The 21,454-nt window shown below is 46.9% G+C and overlaps 1 protein-coding gene and 1 pseudogene across 3 annotated transcripts in view; one reads left to right on the forward strand and one right to left on the reverse strand.

Annotated features, from left to right (window-relative positions):
- LOC142560023 (pyrokinin-1 receptor-like) overlaps positions 1 to 21,454 on the forward strand; it is a 205,538-nt gene that overhangs the window by 168,458 nt on the left and 15,626 nt on the right. The gene's annotated exons all lie outside the window — the stretch shown is intronic.
- On the reverse strand, positions 13,287 to 13,505 carry LOC142562619 (U2 spliceosomal RNA; annotated as a pseudogene).

The raw sequence follows: 21,454 nt of genomic DNA on the forward strand, positions 1-21,454 counted from the left end.
CACACAATTACTGATGACGTTTGCGGTAGAAGTCATGCGCCCTGTGTGAATACGCCAGCGGGAACTCTGCGTCTTTGTTTGCACTCCACCTGTCTTTGCTGTGTTTACTTTAGCCACATTTACGCCGTTAACGTTTTGATCCGGATGCGCGAACTTCTGAATAAATTGTTATTGGTTCGTCGGCGTCACACAGATGCTCACACAGAATCCTCTTGTGTTAGCCCAGTTATTATTACTAGGCAAATAAAGTAGCAAGAAAGGCTTACTGTTTCTTTCCTTGTATCTACGTTCTCGATCCACGTCTTTCAGGTCTAGTCTCATGCGGAAATCGGCGGCCGCAGCTATTGTTCACCTCTCAGTATCGGTTCAAAGTTCAAACTTCAAGCGCGTCCACGTTTATGTTTAATAATTTTCATTTCTTGAACAATAATTATTCGACATAGTGACGATGTCAAGTGCGAGCAGGCTGAGTGATCTTGAAATTGTAAAGAATTTTTTAAAATGGCGTAAAATATTGCCTTAAAAGTAGTGCAAAAACATTTGACGATACCAATCATGAAGATGCCAAAAAAAGACCATATAAGTGTTTACTAATGCGAATATTCCTATTAGTAGTCGTGGTGTTACATTCGGGTACAAATATAGATGCAAAAGAAATATAATCGAAAGGGACAATCTTAAAATTATTACAAGAGAGAGAGAGAGAGAGAAATCATAAGGGAAAGGCAGGGAGGTTAACCAGGCTGAGCCCGGTAGCCTACTCTGTACTGGGTAAGGGAGAATGGAGGATTGAAAGAGGAGAAGGAAGAAAATTATTAAGAGAAGACCGACACGTCCGAGGTCTAGAGCTCGGAGAGGATAGGAAGATTGAGATGAAAAAAGACAGGAGAGAAGGAGGAAATAACAAAAGGCCTAAAAGATTAAAAAGCACATCATACCACAGAAAACTAAAAAATAACGTTGTCTATAAGAGCATTATGTAATGCTATGAGAAGCAGAAAAAAAGAAGACACACCTCAGTCATGGATGCAGTAAACCAAAAGAAAGGCAGCAATGTTTTAGGTGCTCAAACAAGGACTCTATGTCAGTTTCTTTCCCTTACCCTTTATGATTTATGCTGATCACTGATAAGCCTCCTCTGGCACTGTTAAGCGTACTGTAGTGTATCTATATGTACCAATAAGAGAATGGCAGATTTCACTTTGCCCTTCTCGGCCCCTTTATCTGTTCATCCACCTTGCCACTCCGCAGGGTCAGGATGCCGGGGCAAGATTTCATTAAGGTTAATCCGCCTGTCCGCGCGTTCTTGCAATCCGCGCTGTATGCTGCAAAAACAAGCATAAGAAAATAATAATAGAGAATATTTTATGGGCCCTTGTCCGTCGTTCTCCTGCCGGAAGCTCCTAATCATTTACACCGGTTCGTCTTTTCGTCCCCGTCTTGGCGATGCCGGAGATAGCCGGCCGAATGGGTCTACGTTTCGTCTAGGTAAATCTGTGCAGTTAGATCGCGGGTGCAGGAGGCATTAGCTATTTCTAAACTGACTTTGAGAAAGGAAATTTTGGTGATCCGAGCTGCTATGACGTTATGACATTAGACGCCACACGGAACATATTATCGATGCATTTAGCCCGCGGTGTTGTAGTTGCGCCACAGACTCCGCTTTGTAGTGATGGCGGAACGACGTTCCGTGTAATTGTAGCTAAAATCAGAAATTCTGTTTCACGCCTTTCAGGCGTGAATAGAGCCTGGATATAGATCACTGTGAATCAATTCCATTCTATATGCAGTTGCCTCTTTATAAAGGAAGGTATCGTTCGAGCTCTTCAATGAGGTGGAAAATTTATAAATTCTGTCGTAAGGAAACTGCTATACGTTATTTATAAAAACTTCCAACATTTAACTTGAATACCACGGCCTTAATACCGCGAGAAAGACGAAATAAACTTGTCAATTCGCAGGTGTGAAATTGTCCTACTGATTGAGTGAACATTGAGCAAGTTCCAAACTCGCAATATAGCGCCGGTCGATAGAGCCACATAGAAGGTATCAATTGTGCAAACTTATCTCCTCTCTCTCCCTGTTATCCTTGTTCCCCCTTTCCCTTTCGCCCGGTGTAGGGTAGCCAACCGGACGTGATTCTGGTTAACCTCCCTGCCTTCTTCTTATCTCTTTCCCTCCCTCCCCCCCTTATCGGTGCTACGGTATAGCTGCTGTTTTAAAAAGTTACAGTTCTGTGAATGTCGCAAACTTTCTGTTTCGATAACTTCGCGCTGGATCTTCTTTTCTTTTTTTTTTTCTTACAGATCATGCTATTTTCGGCTGTCTTTAGGAATAAATGTGGGCGTAAATAACACGTCTCAGTAAAATTACATCATTTTTAACACCATTTAATTCAGTGGGCATCAAAACACTACTACTTCCATCATGTTTTGGAATGCGAACGACCAGACACGCCCCCGCGATTTCTACGATGCTGCACATATTTATTGAGAAATATTATAGCCACACAGGCGCCCCAACCACGTAGGTGGCAGCCTCTGCGCCGGAGACGCCCACGACCGACAATCACTGCAGCGTTCTTTTTTTTTTTTTTCTTGTGGGCGGCGAACGCACAAAGTTTGCGTAACATGGGAAAGCACTCGGCATGAAAGACAGCGACCATGTTCACGTGCACGTGGAGGCGCCACCGAGCAGAACGCGTTATTGCCGGAAGAGAGCGTACCACACAGGCACGCGAGCGGGCACGCCGACAATTTCCGCTTTGTCACTCGGCCGTTGTGGTTGCGGGCGCGAGACGAGAGCGGCATAATCTTTCACCTCCGAAACAAGCGCGTTTGTTGGCACTGCTTCCTGCGTTCGCGCCCAAACACGGAAGGGCTGTGGACCCCCAGAGGACGCTTGTTAGTTTCCTCGCGATCCAGTCACGAGCAGGACTGGTTCGGGCTGTCAAAGGCAGTTTATAGCAGAAGCCGCGTGTTTCGAACCATCACAGCAGACGGCCTCTTTTGTTCGCCTACATTGCCATTGGCTGGCGCAGAAGCGTGGGCGACACAGACGAGCCCGGCATTGCGGAAGGTGGAAGCGCGAATAGCTACACCGACTAAGTTGGCAGGTAGGATTGTATTTTGCTGGGTTCCTAGCTTCGTTGGTTCCGGTAATTGTGAGGCGGAAGCCGATGCCTCGTCCGCAGCGGCATTACCCGCTCCTGGTGCTGCCGCTTGGCAATCCGCCAATACATAATTGGCCAACATCTTTAAAGGAAACTGCTGAAAAGGGTGGGCTTCTGTTCGTTTTTGCCGAGAGGCAGGCATAAATACTATGAAGTCCCTTTTAGTTCTTTTTGTTCCATTCAAGATATATATATATATATATATATATATATATAGAGAGAGAGAGAGAGAGAGAGAGAGAGAGAGAGAGAGAGAGAGAGGGGGGGGGGGGAGAAAATACAGGAAAGTTAGCCGTTGTAAGTACCGGCTCCCTACCCTGTGCTTGGTGAAATGGACAAAGGGAAATGTTGGCTTAGCAACTAGCTCGGATCCAGACATTAGTGCAGTTTGACTGACTAATTAAATATAACCTAATGAATTCAAGGCAGATAATGCGATTCCCGAATTGTGTGCTGACGAGTTGGCAAGTCCACTTAAACATCGCAAGCTGGCGCCAGTATTGATGTACTCGCACTGTAATTGTGCGATGAAACGAGTTGATCTTCTGGTTGAATTTTTCCTGCACAGGTGAACGACATGTTTTGTTTAAAATATGAGTGAAACAACAGTGAATATCGCGGGAATATTGGCGGTGCTTACCCCAAAATCCGTGCTAGTTGGGAAATTTGTTCCAAGTGAACACTCCTCGAGACTTCGCTGGCTTCGATTCATCGACCGCAAGATGTGTTTTAAAAGTGTTTCATTAAATACTTTGACATTTTTCTAATTGTTTAGTTAAACAATGTGATAGCTGGCGAAATAAATCTCTATCTTTATATCAATCTTCTCAAGAAATAAGATTAGCAATTTAACAAGATCTCTGTTAGAGTTTAAAACTGACCCCATGCGACTAACCCTGCGAGCAGCGCGAACCGGTCCGTAGTAAGTGTGCTTAGTTGCCGTAAAAAATCAGTCATAACGCATTTTTTCTTAGTATGTGTGTGTGTGTGCGAGAGAGAGAGAGAGAAGACGATGTGGGTTGAGGAGAGGAGGAAGAGCGAGAGAATAACAGCATCGAAACAAGACTTTCAACAAGGGAATTGATAAGTGGCGTTACGCAACAAGTGCCGGACTGCCCCACTTCCAAACCTTAACACCTGACAAGATTATGCAAATATGAGCTCGTACAGGAAGCGCAATCAGACTCTAGCCGACGCATCCCTGAAACGTTAGGGAACGCGAACAAAAGCGCCCCGTTTCAACACCCTTCGGCGACGCAGCCATGCAAAAACTCCACCATTTGTCTCCCACCTAAGCGCATTATTCAAACCCGCACGCACTAAATAAAGCACATCAGACTGCGCCCCGGAATAGCACGTTACAAAACAAGCAGCAAGGACTGGGCCGCCGTGTTTCCCAGGGATTTTTCAGCACCGAAAACGGTAAAAAAAGAAAAAAAAAAAGGGGGGGGGGGGGGAACGAAGCGCATGCACCTCTCTTCGGCGCCAGCCATGGACAGCACTCCTCCCCAAATGGCGGGCGTGCCCTCTCTCTAACCTGCGGCGGGTTCTTACCTGCTCTCCCTCGCCAGCCGTCGACATCTGTCTTCCGCATACAAGTCTCGTCGCGTTAGCGGACGTGCCGCCGGGTCGATACACTCACGTCATTAGGGCCAATTTTCCCTGCCTCAGCAAGTAACGGTTATGCGCTGGCTTCTCTCATTAGCAGAACATGGCTGTAGGCTCGACACTTCCTGCTCCTTTCTGCCCGTCTCGGGGTGCGATTGGAGAGAGACGCGAGGAAAGCCAGCGAGGTGAACCAGACGCCCGTCCGATTTGCTACCCTGCAATGGCGAAAGCTAATGTGCGCGGGAGAGAGTGACGGGAGGACGCGAGGGGTCGCCTGCGTGCGCGTCGGTCCATACGCCGACTACGCGAAAGCGAGGGCGTGCGTACGCGCGTCGTTAGCAAGAGGTGAAGCACCCCTCAAGTCGTGCGTGTGTATTGTGCATTGTGCGTTCATTTTCATGTGCATGGATATGTCTGCCTCGTACCTGTGTACGTAAACGTAAGCACACGTACGCACGTGTGTGTGTGTGTGTGTGTGTGTGTGTGTGTGTGTGTGTGTGTGTGTGTGTGTGTGTGTGTGTGTGTGTGTGTGTGTGTGTGTGTGTGTGTGTGCGCTGATGGGACTGTGCGTATACCTCTATACGTGAAATTGAGAGAATATGTGCGTTTAATTACCTAAAAGTAAAGCTTCTGCAGCCCGAACGAATGCGTCTTTGCGTGCGCACCTTTATTTGTGTACGTCTTACAATACGGTGCGCATCCCTGCTCGTGTGCGTGTGCGCGTGTGCGCGTGTGCGCGTGTGCGCGTGTGTGTATGTGTGTGAGAGAGAGGCAGAGTACTGGGACACACCTTTTAGGGCTGGGCTGACAGTCGCCCGTGACTGGAGCATGGAACGACGGCGGCGAGGACGCGCCACGGTGTCTATTTTTCGTCCAGCAACTCGCAGCAGCTCTATCAGGTCTGCGTGTCACGTCTCTCGTTATTTCCCTTTTGGAAAGCCTCGCTTCACTGCGCAGCGTAAGTTCTCGACGTTTTCGAGCAGCGTGGTGGCTACATCCATCGATAAGGCTCAGTTAAAGTGCCGGCTAATTACGTTTCCAGAGCTGCGCCAGAGAAAGCTCTCGGCATTGAGGAAGTGGCACCCCTCCTTGAAACACGTGCAGTCTAGGTGTATTAATTATTCACGAAAGGCTTCGTGCATTCGGCACTTTGTGAAGGGTCTGGGACAAAGTAACAGAGCCCCACAAAAGGGGGGCTGTGTCACTTTGCCTCGCGCGTGTGTGTGTGTGCCTAAGAGAAACGACGAAAGGAGGCGCTCGCAGCTGACGTCAGTTGTTGATGCAGGCTGCAAAGTGGGCAGGGGACATGTGCGTCACTGGTGTTTGGAGCAGGCCTATGCATACACGTGCAGCTCTTGTATCTTTCATTTAAAAAAACAGCTAAGCAGTATTATCAAAAAACCTTCAGGCCCTACGTCTGTACGTTACTAAACGTACTTCTTGGGCTAGTTTGTGAAACATAAGTATAATCAGATGGGCGCAAAGTAACGCATACACAGACGAAGAAGATTAGAAGATTAGTTCTGTCTTATAGCTTCGTCCGTTACTTATGATTGGGCCTCGATTACCACTGCTTAATATGGTACGTATGTCTATGTGCATGAACATGTGTAAATAAGAAAGTAATCAAGCAATTAAGGTGAGCTAGTGAGCAAGCAAGTTGTGACCACGCGCTAACTGGTCGGGTGCTCAGCTCTACGTGAAGTGTGAAATCGTGTTCTTTTGAAAAATGGATGAACACCGCCGCATAGAATCAGTTTTGAGGTGAAATTCCGCAAGGTCGAACATTATTGCAGTAAACAGATTCATACTCTTGTTAACGAACTTTATAAGAAGCTCATCGTATAAGTGAATGCACGAACATCTTCTGTTCTGTAAAAGAAAAATAATGTACGGAAAAGTATATGAGTATATATTTTTTAACAATTGATGTCGTAAAGCCTGAAGCGCTAGCACGTTCGAGAGAGGCGAGACTCGGGTTATAAATATTTCATGATTACGGAGAACAATTCTTTGAAATAGATTTCGCCTTCAAAGGCAACGCTGAAGTCTTTGTCATCAAAGGGAATACTTATGTTACGGGCACCCACGCCCTTTGCAATAGCGTTCGAACGGTGAGATTTATGGCACGTGTTTTTCTATACCGCTCAATTTTTGGTACCGCCAGTGCGCACGCAAAGTTTTCAGTGCCACTGGACTGCTTCAAAAATTCTCCGTCTGAATTTTTTTTTATTATTTTTCTGTCCTCCGGTACACGTGCTGAAAAAAACGCGGCCTCGAAAGCTACGAAATTAAATTCCTCCTCGTGTCTGATGTCACTGCAAGGTCGAAGACTCCTCATTATTATTGGAACTCCGAACAAATTCTCGATGCTTTCTATATTAGTTGTATGCCCCACAAAAAGCTCATACTCAGGCTAGAAATTCCGACTCGAGTTAAAGTGAAAAAAAAATGAAGCGTGTGAAGGAGGCCGATTATTTTTCTTTTATTTTCATTTCGTGCGTACGCGAAAACTCTAACAAACGAACCTTTCACACGGGTTTCTGTGGATCGCCGCCATTGCTGCAATCCTCGGCAGGCGTGTTTCCCCACGGCGATTCTGCCGAAACGTGTCGTCTACGTGGCGTGCTGATACCGACATTACCGTACCCAGCAACGACGTGAGCTGTTCGACGCACGTAACTTAATTAGCAAGCGAGAAATGTCTGAGAATATCAAAACACTGCCGTTTTATTTCTTTATTTTTTATTTCAGCCTATATCAAAGTGAGTAAAATAAAATGCATGCTGCCGTCGCCTCTAATCAAGGCCAAGCCTCCATACGCGCGGCATCTACACCACTGCACTTGACTCAGTGGTGCCCGTTACACGTAATAAACCGCGCACGCAGTTAGGCGCCGCAATTGGTACGAGAGACGTGATGTCATTAACGCAATAACCACAACCAAGGCTACAACTCGAGGCGAAAAGTATGGCAAGTACGCCGTAACCTAGCGAGTTCTCTCGCAGCGTTCGCAACGGTGGCGTCGTGTGCGAGAGTAACGTGCCTAGCGTGTACGGAGAACCACGCAACCCAGGCAGAACGAATGGCTAGTGCTGTAAATGCCACTGAAAAGTAGGTAATGCACATAGCTAACGCAGATTTGCCTTATAGTTAGCGGTGGTAAGTACAAGTAATTTCCCCTATGTTGTTTTTGGTGTCTTCGTTTCTTGGGCGTCTCATGATGCGATTATATATATATATATATATATATATATATATATATATATATATATATATATATATATATATATATATATATATATATATATTCACGAGCCTTCGTAAGTCGTGCCCCATCGGAATGCGGCCGCCGTGGCGAGGATGCCACCAGCGACGTCAACCTCAGCAGCGCAACGTAATCCAGTTATTAGAAGACCTAGTTCCATAATTAGATGTCATGCAGGCATTCGCGGCTTTCCCCCCATTAATGCTGTTCTTCGTTTTTCTGTGACGCCCCATATAATCAAGATGCGGAAAGGGAATCAAACGCATCGCCAATTTGGCTATCTTCAATCTCGGCCGCAAGCGCCCATGCCGTTCGTGCGTGCTTTTTCTCTGACAACAGACTAAATCATTCCATCAGGCAAGGACAAAAACAAACAAGAATATGCACTACCAGGTCGCAGTAAGAAAGTTTTTTTAATTGCGTGCTGACGACGTCCAGACAACTTGTGTGGAAAATGGCGCTTCCGATCGAGCGCTCTCCAGATGTTCCCCTGCGTGGTGTTGAGCTCACTGAGCGTGACATGTATCGCTTTCATTTCCGGTTATCTAGCGGGATTCGCGTCACTTCCTCCTCTTGGCTGAGAGGCATTTACGTGATGGCAAACGCATTCGTCACGCCGCAGTTGATCTTTATTCCAGTGTATATATTCTAGTATGGCACGCCACGATGACTAGCGGCCTAAAGCCGCCCTCTGACAGGAACGAGAAGGTAACTTTATCTCAATTTTGTGGATATCTAAGCACTCAGGCGAAAATTATGGCAAGGCGCCTTTTTTTTTCTTACTACCTTCCCATAGTTTCCAAATAGGTGGTGCTTTCCGAAAAAAATTCCGGTACTGCCATGAGTTGTCCGACGTCTTTTATTTGCACTTCATGCTTTGGCCATGAGACGTTACACACTGCCTGGGTTGTTTCCTACCTCTGCACACAATTTAACCATCAATGCAGTTGTTTTGCCGTAGCTACGCAAAAGCGTATTTGTAAGGGTTTCGCGTACTTGCTTCAAGTTAGATTCATTTCGTCATTCTTCAAGGCACCTTCGAGAAAGTGAGAAGGAAAGAGCAGCTCAGAGCTTATGAATGATTGCATTCACTTTAGAAAAAAAAGATATTTCGGGCCTAGACCGAAACGAAAAGCACAAACTGAATAATTCAATAAGAAGAAAAAAGAAAAAAAAGAGTGTCAAGCGCCATTATTCGGCAGCATGACGTAAAACTTGGCACTACAATATATTCTCTTGGCCATTTCTAGTAACCTTATTTGCAATACAGCAGAAACGCCCGTCAAGAAATAAAGTACCTCAACAACTCAAAGGTGGCAGCAAAGAGCATCCTCTATACGTCAAAGTCGTATCCACCGCTAGTGAATACTAACTTGCATTCGTTTAAGAATCGCATCTGTGTCGGTATAGGAATTCAAGTAGACTTATATTGGCATTGCTATAGAACGAAACAGCTTCAACTTCGACAATACGAAATAGGGACTACCTTCAGCGTGCCTGCCTACTCGAAGTGTGCTGTATAATATCCTTCCCTCCGGAGACCCCATCCACCACCTTTCCGGTTCACACCCGTTGGGGACACGAACCCCGCATCCCCGGATCGTTTGTCTTTGAAGAGCACTGTTTACCGACCTCCCGCACACATCGACACGCCGGCAGTCATTGCCTCGCGAGATTCACCTAGTGCCCCATTCTCGCGCGGAGGTAGAGTGCGCAGAGCGCCTGTAGTCGTTTACCATGGCTCGCCCGCTCTCCCAGAGACGTGGACCACCTTGGCCTTTGGCGCGCGACTGGTCGCCATGGAAACCGGTTCTCTTCGCGTATATAAAACCACTATTTCTGTCCCGAGTAACACTGGGCGTAGCCACTGTAAATTATTGGCTCTTTGAACTCAGCGCCAACGTGCACATTGATGTCACTAATACGGTTTTAGAAACCAAGATAATTTGTCTGAAAATCAAAGTGAAAAGGAAAAAAACAAGCTGAACTCATAATATATAGCAATCCTGAAAGATCACGTGTCACTTTACAACAGTCAACGAACTGCGCTGTCTGTCGTTCTCGGGTGTTGCAGTCTGCAATGGTTAAAAACAAATCTCGACGTGCGCCGTAGTTAACAGTCATGGTTAACCATAATGTTAAGGCGAGCGTAGCCTCCATCGCTCCAGAAGCCACGATGTAGCGCGCCGTCAAGATAGCAGTCAAACCTGTGAGAGCTGGAAGCTCATCGATGTTCACTATATGTTGAGATTTCTGAGACTGAAAAAAAAAACAAGAAAAAACGTGACGTCAGTCAAATGAATCCTTTCCTCCCTCCACCATCCTTTCCTAGAGGTGAAGGCACTTTTACTTCCTCGTACCCTCAAATAAGGCTTGCACAGTTTTTCATATCTATCCCGATCTCGCCTACGGTAATGCTTATTACGTAGCCACCGGCAAGCTAGCTTCTTTACAATATAGCTCTGCGTGCTAAGAAGCCAGCTTGTGTCCTCGCAGTCCGTTAAAAAATTAAGGGCCGAAAATTTTCACAGAAGCAACTGAGCATAGCAAACCAACTGACAGCCTGGCAAAGCCTGAAAAAACTGCAACTCTCAACTTCTACACATTTGTTTGCCCTCGAGCCAATCAAAGCAATAAAAAATACACTGGTAGTGGAAGCAATAAAGTAGCCGACCGCCAAAAGGTCAGGACATAGAGCAAAATATTACGCTACATTTTGTTTCGTAAAACTCCTTTTTTTTTTAAAGAAACGTGTGCTTCCTGGTTCGCCCTCCTGGCTGGACAAGGTGGGGGCACCGTAACCGAGTGGATCTTCATTAAGTGCTCATCAGAGTCTCGTTACCTGCAAAATAGATGACTCGAGCGTGCGTTCACGCATTACGTCGCCAATTTAGATTTGCCCGCTGAAGTTTTCTTCTTGTAGCCATGTGAAGGTTAAATGAGATACCATCAAGATACCTCGCTTAGTGCGCTGCGAGCGTTCCCATTTCCGAGCGTTCTCATCTCGTGCTCTGGTGAGCAGCCATTGCTCCGGTACTCGTGTTTTATTAAACTGCAACGAGTTCGTATAACATAACTGGTTAGTCAACAAGTAGCTAGGAGAGAAGGAAGGAAATCTTGCAAGAAAATTATGGTGATGACTCGGGTTTCAATCGTTTCTGTGGAGCGGGTCGGTGCCATTTTCTCTTCATAAAGTCGAAGAAAATGAGGCAAGAGCGTAGAGAGGGGGAATTAGTTTAATAGGATATGGCGAGGTTAGCCGTACGACGGGCTTGGTATGCTGATCCAGGCCTGATGGCGATAAGTGAAGGAGAGGAAGTGAGAAATGCGCACGTACACACGCACACTGTAAAGCAGTCTGCAATGTCTGGAGGACGATGTAACCCGTGACCCCTTCACTGCCACCGAAGTTTCTTGTGCCATATTAAGAGTGTTTCCCGTTCTTTAAAAATATAAATGCCATATCGTCGGACATTCGATTCACTCATTTCCAAATCTATGAATCTCTCCCCATCGGGCCAAATCGACCACTTCAATTTGGTAAAATGATCGTGGCGTATTTAAATAACATGAATCAGTTACAGACAAACCTGTCCTTTCTTTTTCTGGAACTTAACTGCTTATCTCAGCTGTGTGTCCTCTAAAGTATAGCACATTGGCTGCAACAGCAGACCAACCTAACGAAGTGCGTTACCTTGAACGGCAAATAGTAAAACAATAACAACACCACGAGTTCGTCAATGGAACACAGTATTGCAACCGCTAGTTCAGCCTTCTCGTTTATACAGGCTTCAGTGTAAGTGCAAGTTCCGGATCAATGCGAGGTAGGTCCCAGTTTTCAACGTTAAATAAAGCAAGCGCAAAAGAAGAGAACTATCGGAACTTTGGACTTGACTCGGCTGGCGACATTAAAGGTATACGGCGGTAGCAATTCCTGGTTGTTGTCTCACTTCCTTCTTATTTCTTTTATTAGCCTGTAGGTGGCATGGTGGGTCATGAGAGTCCAATAACCTCACGAGCCGTACGTTCTAGAACGATGTGCGAACCAAACGCCGGGTCGATAGCGGCAAACTACGCTGCATCTCCATTCTGTTTCTTTTCCTGCGTCGGTTCTCGTTCTCGCTTTCACAGCAACAAGCCGCGGTCGCCACGCACGCGCGCCGATACAACACGACGGGCCAGCAAATGGCGTAGCGAACATGCAGGTCCCCCATGTCAGCGCGTAGCGGGAGAAAATGGCTTCTTGCTTTTTTTTTCTTCGCGTGATTGTTGTCCATTTCTTCCACCCGGTTCCTGTTTCAGCTTCCACCTTGTTTCGCACTATTTGCTTTGTCGCGCGCTCAAACGTGAGGCCATTCCTCCGTGGGTGATAGGCATCACACCCTAGGGACGCGAGGCCTCTCCAAACAAACAAACAAAAAAAAACATCCGCTGCAGTCGAGGCCAATCGAGAGGCGACGCTTGCGCAAATCTGGGCAACCATGTGTCGACCGTCGTCGCTTCCTTCTTTGACGCCGTCGATTCTGTCGCGCCGATCGCGCAAATGAACGCCTGATTACCCCACACTCTAGGCGACGACGACAACAATGAGACGACGATGCTAAGCCTCAAGTCTCGGAACTCGGGGACATCACGCTGCACGCCTGAGGCCATTTACGCTAGCTCTCATTAAAGCAGCCATTCGATTTGGAATCGAATGAGGAAGCAGCCTCTAGAGAAAACATCCGAGCACCTCCTTAATGTCCTTTTTCAGATACAGTGAAGAAGCGGGAACGGTTTCATCAGGCAATCGCGGAACCAATTTCAATAAAAACTGCTGTGTTTACATGAGGAAGTCAGGATACTGTGAGCGAATCAGTTCTTCTGGGATCCGGGAAGCAGACAAAATTCATGAAAAGGGATGAAAAGTTCTCTTTCTCAAGTAATCGATAGCTTAAGAATATTCCTTTGTGCGTTCAGAAATTGTGTAAACAATATCGCGGTGCTTAAGGAAATTGAGAATTTATAAGGGCCGATAAAAATTTGCATTTCTCTAAAACACGAGCCGAAAAGGGGCGGTTTTCTTCAACCCGAAGGCGTCCCCACCACAAACGGTGCATTTGGGGCGCCACATGGGAAATAGCCGTCATGGGTGCGGCCCAAACATCACTTTTTGCAGCGAAGCTGTATATAACTAGTTTCTAGCGGACTCATGGCTAGAAACTAGGATCGGCCCGCGGTTTTTCGTCCGTAGACGAAAAACCGTGGGCCGATCTCGAAGATAGTGCAATACCGGGCCGACCCGCGGAGGAATGAAGCAGGCTTGAAGCACTCCGCGCACAAATTACGTTTAATATAAATATATTGCAATATATAAACTCTGCACAAAAAAGTTTAATATCGCTGGTCCAAATACAGCCAGTATCAGATATCGAGGTGATAAAAACAGATACTACACGATCTACTACTAGACCCGCGTCGGCCATGTCTACGTTCGCACCACCCTCTCTTTGTCGGCGTTCCAAGCGCTTGCGTATCTCCTTTCCTTTCGCCCTCCTGTGGTGGCGCTCCCGTCTAGTGCCTAGTTTTTCCCCGGCTCCTTGGGGCGGCGGTCTCATCGTCCACACGAATATATATAAAAGTGTTACAGTAAATGAGTCCGTACCTATGTTCAAAATTCTGCGTCACTTCTGTGTTGTATGCTAAATAGCTTCGTTGGCCATCCCCCTTCACAGAGCGGAATGGCTCCCACGTGTAGGATAGCAAACCGGTCAGGCTAAACTGGTTAACCTCCTTGCCTTCCTTCTCCACTTTTTCCTTTCTTCCTTCCTCATGGCATTTCGTGTGCGTGCATGCGTGTGTGCGTGCACATGTGTGTATGTGTGCCTGCGCGTGTGTGTGGGTGTGCGTGTGTGCGCGCGTGTGTGTGAGTTTGCGTATGAGTGTGTGTGTGTGCTCACGAAGGTCTCGACGAGAATTGAGGGCACCGGCTCCTTTGCGAAGCGTATCGCCTCTAAAGGCCGAACACCAGGCCGGGGCATGCTCGCGCCCATTTGAGAACCAGCGGGTGCCCGGCGGCGGTGGGAATCGAGCCCACAACGTCCCGCAGCCGAGGCGAGCGCTCTACAACTAGGCCACGGCTTGTTGCGTGTTTTGAAGTGTATTAAATCGAGACGTTACACTTCGATATACCTCAATTTCTGGTCTTGGAGATTAAAGTATACCTTTAAAACCAGTGTTCACAAAATACCGGTGCGAGTTTGTGGTCTACTGTAATACGCAAGATTTACATGCCTATAATGCAGCATAAACAAACGCTTCCGCTAAAGCTTACGCTAAACGCTTCCACTAAAGAAAAATACAATTCAATCGCAGCAAGTTCAACCGTTCTATTATTGGAATATGCGCCGTATGCATACCCATACCACCAAATTCGCATTCCGCATCTAAGTTACAGGCTGAGATAGGACGCCGTCACGTTGCATATGTCTGAATAAGAGTCGTAGCTGTGGACATGCACAGACACGAGTACGTAATCTCAGTGCTTACCAACAGCTGTAGATAAATAAAAATATGGAGTATTAAAATACATTCGTACCATATGTGGCGTCACTTATCTCGTACTCGTGTGCAGATTCTGACAGGTCTTTTTGAAGCAGCACATTAAACAAACAAAGGAAGAACATTGAACTTGTCAGTTTGAGTCTTTGAGGCATCAAAGTCTATGAACAATGGACATTTCAAAGCTGCGCAATCTTCATAAGAAAAAAGAAAGGGTGCAATCAAACGTGAGACAATTGAAACGCCACGTCCAGTGAAGAAGAGTTATCACTAAGAATACCCTCTTCAAAATGTTTGCGAAATGCCTTCCTTTCGTAAGTATACGTCCAGCATGCCTGTTAGCGTTCTTGTTGCGTAGCAATAATTTTGAAGCTTTTGACCGAGTCATTCAATGTCAAAAAGATTTCCACCAAGCACGATTCAGTGTCAAACTGTCTTGGGACTCCATAGGGGTACAGTGACGAATGGTTTTGTTCTCTTCGACGAAGATTATAGTAACGAAAAAGCAGCAGCACTAGGAACAGCATGTGAAAACATGCAATGCATTCGCGAAGCAATCTCCCGATGCATCTGCAACAGGCGCCGGCGTCTGCTCCTATGAGCCATATTTCTGCCTCACAGTCTGGCCACAGACCTGCATGGTCCACCGCCTCCCATTGTTTATTCACGGCATTCACACTGCTGCCTTCAAAGGTTGGTGAACTCTGAACGATAAAATACAATAGAGAAAGCACCAAGCCGCTTGAGAGGGCGTGGACAGGGTACATAAAGCGAGCCTAGTGTTTCGCTTTTTCCTTTTTCGTTTCATTTCCTTTTTTTTTTCTAGTCCAGAAGACGCCTCGTCTGCTGCTGCTACTGCTGTTGTGGTGCTTTGTTTTTCCCGTCTGTCTAATCTCAAAGTGCTCAGAAGGAGATAGAGCGCGAGATGCAGTTAGCAATTATGTCGCAATTAGCTCTCGTCATTTAGCGAAGAAAGAACAACACTTTTCTCTCGTGTTTTCGAGAGAGATTTAATATTCTTGAGAGATTGGGTTCTTGCGGGAAAGTCATCGCCGCAGTGAAATCAGGAGCACGGTCGTGTAGCCACCGATATTTTTTGCCTTCTTCTCTCTCTCTCTCTCGCTCTAACTACCTCTTTGGCGTGCGTTTCAATCTAATTCCATTTGCGTGAGAATACTGCGATGGACGATGGGCACAGCCGTGTGCCACGTTGCACCTAACGCGGCGTCCACTCGGCAGTGTATGCTTCGTACTCGTCGATAAAGAGGTGGAGCCAGCAGAGCAACAGAAAATGAAGTTGAACCGACGCACACCGCCAAAGAAGTTCGTTAAAGCGACCACCGACACTTTGACGAAGCGAAATATGCAGATACCGAAAATGCGTCGTCGTGTTGCATCATGTGCGAATGGCGCGCCCGAGTTAGACGTTGCGCAACTTGCCTTTCAGGCGGAGTTGCACGGTCACAGAGAAGCGGAGGAGTGTTTTTGAAGAACTTTGCATTCGGCGTCTGCGAAATTTACTGCTTGCTTCAAAGTCGCTCCAGACGTTTGCTTGCGACCTCATTTATATATTTATAAATGATTCGACCTCGTACCGATCACTTGGTGCTACATACTCTTGACTCCTTGATTTTCTGTCGCGTCACCTGATCCCTTTTCTTTTGTGTGAATGTTTTTAAGGCACTTTTGGTGTGCGTTGTCCTACGGCCGCAGCCCTGGGCAATCCTCAGCAAGGGCGTTAGTGTACCTTGTTTCAGAAAATGAGCAGTTTCGTCCCACAGGCAAAGCATCAATTGCGATAGCAAATTAGTAGACAGCTATGCAATGTAAGGTTAGTAGATTTATCGGCCGTATAAATTGCACTGCGCATTCACTTACTAAATTCAAAAGCATAGAGTCACGCGCGCACAGGCAAACATGAACAGATCTGACAGTGGACACTCGAACGCAGCAGTGGTGACCGTTGAGCAATTACCGGCAGCAACTGCACGGCTAATCCCACCAGTAGCCAACAACCACTCAACTCAGCGTTGAGCGAACACTTCGCGCTGCCTCTAGCTTCAGCGCATCCGCAAAACTTGAGGTCAGGCAAGCTTCAACACGAGGTGCTCGAGAACACAGCAGACACGAAGTCACAAGCCATCTCGGCTGGCATATGCTTTGTACCCATCGCAAATTACCTCCTAGATATGGCGCGCTCACCCGTGCCGCACTCAGCAACGGCCGCGCTAGAATTACGGACGCCTGCTCTCGCCACTCTCTCTCTCTCTCTCTCTCTCTCTCTCTCTCTCTCTCTCTCTCTCTCTCTCTCTCTGCCACCCGCCTCCCACCGCCTTTCGCGCACAACTATGGGCGAGCGGATAAACGGCGCACATCAAGCCACCATCGTTCCCGGCTCACCCTTTCACGCTTTGCCTCGCACCTACAACATACGGTGCAAGGTAAAGCCCCTTAAACGAAGTTTAAGGGGCTTTACCTTGCACCGTATGCTTTACCTTGCACCTAAAGCCCCTTAAACGAAGTTTAAGGGGCTTTAGTGCAAAGGGGCGCGATACGATCTTATCGCACTTGGACTTCATACGGAACATCCCAACGATGGCGACGGCTACGGCAGAAATTCTACTGTAATGTCCCTATAATTGTTACAAAGCAATAAAAAGAATATACGGACTTCTGCAGTTAATGTGACAAGAGAATTGATTCCCTTTACGTTCGGATGTCAGCCAACCACTATTAAACCTTTTCAGACGAGGAGCGCAGTAGCTTGATCATCCTTCTTACACTCTTTAATCAACAATCGGGTAGGAATTTCGCCTTTGCCCTAGTAAACCTTAATAACCACCCGTAGGACACGACATAAGCAAAGCTAGATGTTGACAGCTTATCTCGGCAGAAATGGCATACTTTAGTATTGTTCATTTTTACAAACAGTTGAGTACAGGAGTATATTGCCGAACATGCCACACTTGGCAAAGAGTTCCTAAATGCACTACAGAATTTCATATACTATTATTGTCATTCAATCTTATACACTAGCCATACCAAAGTGTTTGCACATCACGTTGCCCTTTCACCTTCGTTTACAGCTGTAATCATTGCATTTGGAGTTCCTTCTTAAGCATGAAATGCTTTTAGCTCCCGTTGTCGGCGACCTTCAAGGGACCTTGAGCCAAAAGCCAGAGCCGCTATTCGGGCACTCAAACGAAAACATCCAAGCGAGTTGCAAGAACAAAACGAGATCACCGAGGCAAGACTGCATTACATGCGCTAGTTACTTCCCAAACAAGTTACAAAGCATACTGCTTCCGAGTTCTTCCAAATGTTTGTTCACAATGTCACTCAAGTTGTAACTTCTAATTCGCTGAAGTTTTATTTGTCATTTTCAATGACGGACGTACTGAAAGCAGGTACAGGGCACTTTATACTTGTCATCTTTTGGCGCTGAGACAGAGTTGCCTGCGCTCTTTTCAACGCCAGCGGTCCGTGAGGTCCGCGGCGCGTCTAAATGCGCCGGCAGCGTCCGGCAGCGTCCAAGATGGTACCTTCCGGCACACCGCGGATGGCTGTTTGACCGAGAGAGAGAGAGAGAGAGAGAGAAGGGAAGAAGGAGAGGCAGGGAGGTTAACCAGACTGAGTCCAGTTTGCTACCCTACACATGGGGAGAGGAATGAGGAGTGAGAGAGAGAGAGAGAAAACATGAGTCTATACCGCACTTTCACATGCACTAAGTTAGGTGTAGGATGTCTATAGTTGGGCACTCAAGTCTGTTGCCTTCAGGTAGTGAAGGAGCGCTCGAACTGCTCTCTGGGTTAATGAACTGTGAGGCCAGGCTTCCAAGATATTTGCTTCTGTAAATGGCCTGTCATCCAATCTATTCAAGGCACGCTGGAGAGTCTGACGTTGGTTATCAAAGCGAGAACGGTGGCACAGAAGATGACTGATGGTCTCTTCACACTTGCACTGAGCGCACATTGGTGAGTCCACCATTCCAGTATGATAGCTGTAGGAGTTGGTGAATGCTACTCCTACCCACAGCCGACACAGCAGTGTTGCGTCACGTCGTGAGAGGTTTGCTGGTAATTTAAGTTTCAGTGATGGGTCGAGGCCAGTAACTTATGATGGTACGAGCGAGACTTCGAAGCTCTCTTGCAGCGTCTACTCTCGATAAAGATATAAGGAGTGTCGGTGCGCCAGGAAACTTGCGTCTACATGGACCAGGGCACAGTATGGCGTGGTGCGCTGTGGTGTGGTGTGCTGTTGCGAACCTCCCCTACACCCACTTTTAGACTATGGCTAGTATGATCTCCAACCAATCTGCTTTGCCAGTGTCCATTTCATGTTTACACCTACTCTCGATTGCGGGAGAGCCAGTAGTTATTTATGTTATCTGAACGTTTAATTTTGTATTCTGCGTGTTATATGTAGTGTGTTATGTATCTGTCGTAAGTCGCGCGTGCTTCGGTGTATCATTTCACTTGCGACCACCTTCACCTGAAGCAGCACGCTTAAGAGTGCCGCCAGGCCAACCTTCCCAGTTTTCATTAACGAATCTCTCTCTCTCTCTCTCTCAGCCAGTTTTTGCTACCAAGGAGGCTTACTAGTTACTGTTAAATGCTTGCTCTACTTGGCAAGGTTTACTGGTTAACTTAAAGTGCCTGGAAGTATTACGAAGAAGACAGAGTTGTTTAAAAAGGCCCGCATCATAAGAGTGAGGTCAAGGAACCCTGAGATATGAGTGCGTGCTGGCTAGTGCCCTGTAGTTGTAAAAAAATGACGTGTATTACTGTTAGGTTTAAAGGTGCAGCTCTAATCCTCATTCATTCCAGAGTTTCAAAAGGATGAGGAACAGCAACTGCAAAAATCAGTCAAAGCCCACTTTTGTAAACGTAGACAGTATTTTGATCCGCACCTTTTTTTAAAGCTTTTCTAGTCTTCCCTTTGAAATAAGCATGTTTCAGTGGTGATCGCCAGCATTTCTAAGCATTTATGCAGGTAATTATTTTTCATTATCATTATTTTGGGATCAATCTAGCGCTCTTTCATATAAAACGTGCTGACAACGTAGCCCCAGTGTGACTTTATTTTACAGCGTGCAACTAACACGCCGTGGACTCAACACATCGTAGTTCCGCGACGACGCCGTTGCTATGCGAGTAAACGCAGTGCTTATCGGGCGTGACCGCCATAAACGACCCTTTTCAATCACGACGCGCTCAGGCGTGGCACGCTAACGACGCCATTCGCAAGACTAGCAACGTTGCCTCTCCCGTCTAGTCATAGCATCTCACCATTCAACCTAACCACACGCAGAAGCACGGAGAAGATAAAGAGACTCAAAAGTGTCGTCTGCTTCTTACTAACCAGGCGTAGCGAACCGAATAAAGAAGCGCTGATGCGGAAGAGTGTCGTTGGCGCGAAGATCTCTTGTCCTTAGCGTCTGGATCAGATAACTACGTGTCGTCGACCTTGGTTCGTTTAAGAGGAACCCCGCTGAAAGTCCTCACCGCTCCCGAAAATGCAGCCGCCAGGTCACCGACGGGGTTCACATTACAGTACAAAATCAACGCAGCTGCTCGAGTAAGCGACCAAACTATAAGCGCACGCACCAAGGTGGAACGACCTAACTAGAGGCAGTGACTGCAAACGTACAAACTCATACCCACGCATACAAACGCCACATGCGCACACGCTAACGAAAGCAACAAATAAACACACGCACGCACGCGCGGGTATCGGCAGACATATGATATCCACCGGCATTTCCCAGAACACCATCGGAAAGGTCATCAACAAAGGTGCGAAAAATATAAATTCATACACACTGACAAACATGCATTGCCACGCAGGCACGCACGCAACCACAAGACGCTCCTCCACGCATACCACTTCCAACATCGTCGCGAGTCTCTGATAAAAGATAGGAAAATATGAGGCGCGAAAGATGTCGCCGGCGTCCCTAATGCCAGCTTACGACGCTGGCGCGGCGGGTGAGACACACATTTTTCTTTCAGGAAGGCGAGTCCCCAACTGCGTCCCGGTTAAAACCCGCCGCCATCCGTTCTCTTGTTTCCTTTTTATTTTATTATTCCGCACGCCCACACTCTTCAACAGCCACGCGCGTCGGCCCGTTGGCTTCCGCCTCGCATCATTTTTAATCCCCATGGCAACACCCTCGTAAGTTGATGATCTCTAATACACTTTTCTTTTCTTTCGTTTGATGGAACTGTGTTTTTTTCTTCTGCTCATATTGGAAAAATATGCAAAAATTTTATTTCAGTTTGTTCGTTCTTTTTCCTTCTTTCGTTGGTGAGTCTGCAGCCGCTGTATGAAAGGATAACGACGCCGCTGCTATGACGACGAAAGGCGGTCGGGTGGGTGGAAGCGCACAATGGGGGTCTAATGAGCGTACAAGCGATCCAAGCAACCAAGATGGAAATATTCTGGAGCTTGTGGCGCTGTGCTTTCGGTCGCGCGACGCAGAGAACCATGTAACCGAGAAGAACAGCCACAGAAACGATTCACTGCGGTGAAGAAGCGAAGACGATTAAGAAACAGAGATAAAACAGAACGAGAAGAAAGCGAGTGCATTCGTTTTCCGACAAAAAAAAATTACATTTGGTTCATAGAGGCACAGTCCAGCTGTTGAGCACGCTTCTTTTGCGTAGTTTCGAAGGACGCTGAAAGCTAGCTGGAAAAAGAATTGCAAATAGAGCGGGAGCTAGGAACGGCGGCACTGGGTTAACTACCAGCTAAGGTTCCTGACGCAAAGACGGTAGTTTGTTATGGTGATCATGACTACAAATGAAGACTTGGAAAGGCGACGGTCATTTTGTTTTGATGAATGAGAGCCTTTGTTCCGGCGAGAA

The sequence above is a fragment of the Dermacentor variabilis genome, chromosome 10 (assembly GCF_050947875.1).
Source record: "Dermacentor variabilis isolate Ectoservices chromosome 10, ASM5094787v1, whole genome shotgun sequence".
Lineage (NCBI taxonomy): Eukaryota > Metazoa > Arthropoda > Arachnida > Ixodida > Ixodidae > Dermacentor > Dermacentor variabilis.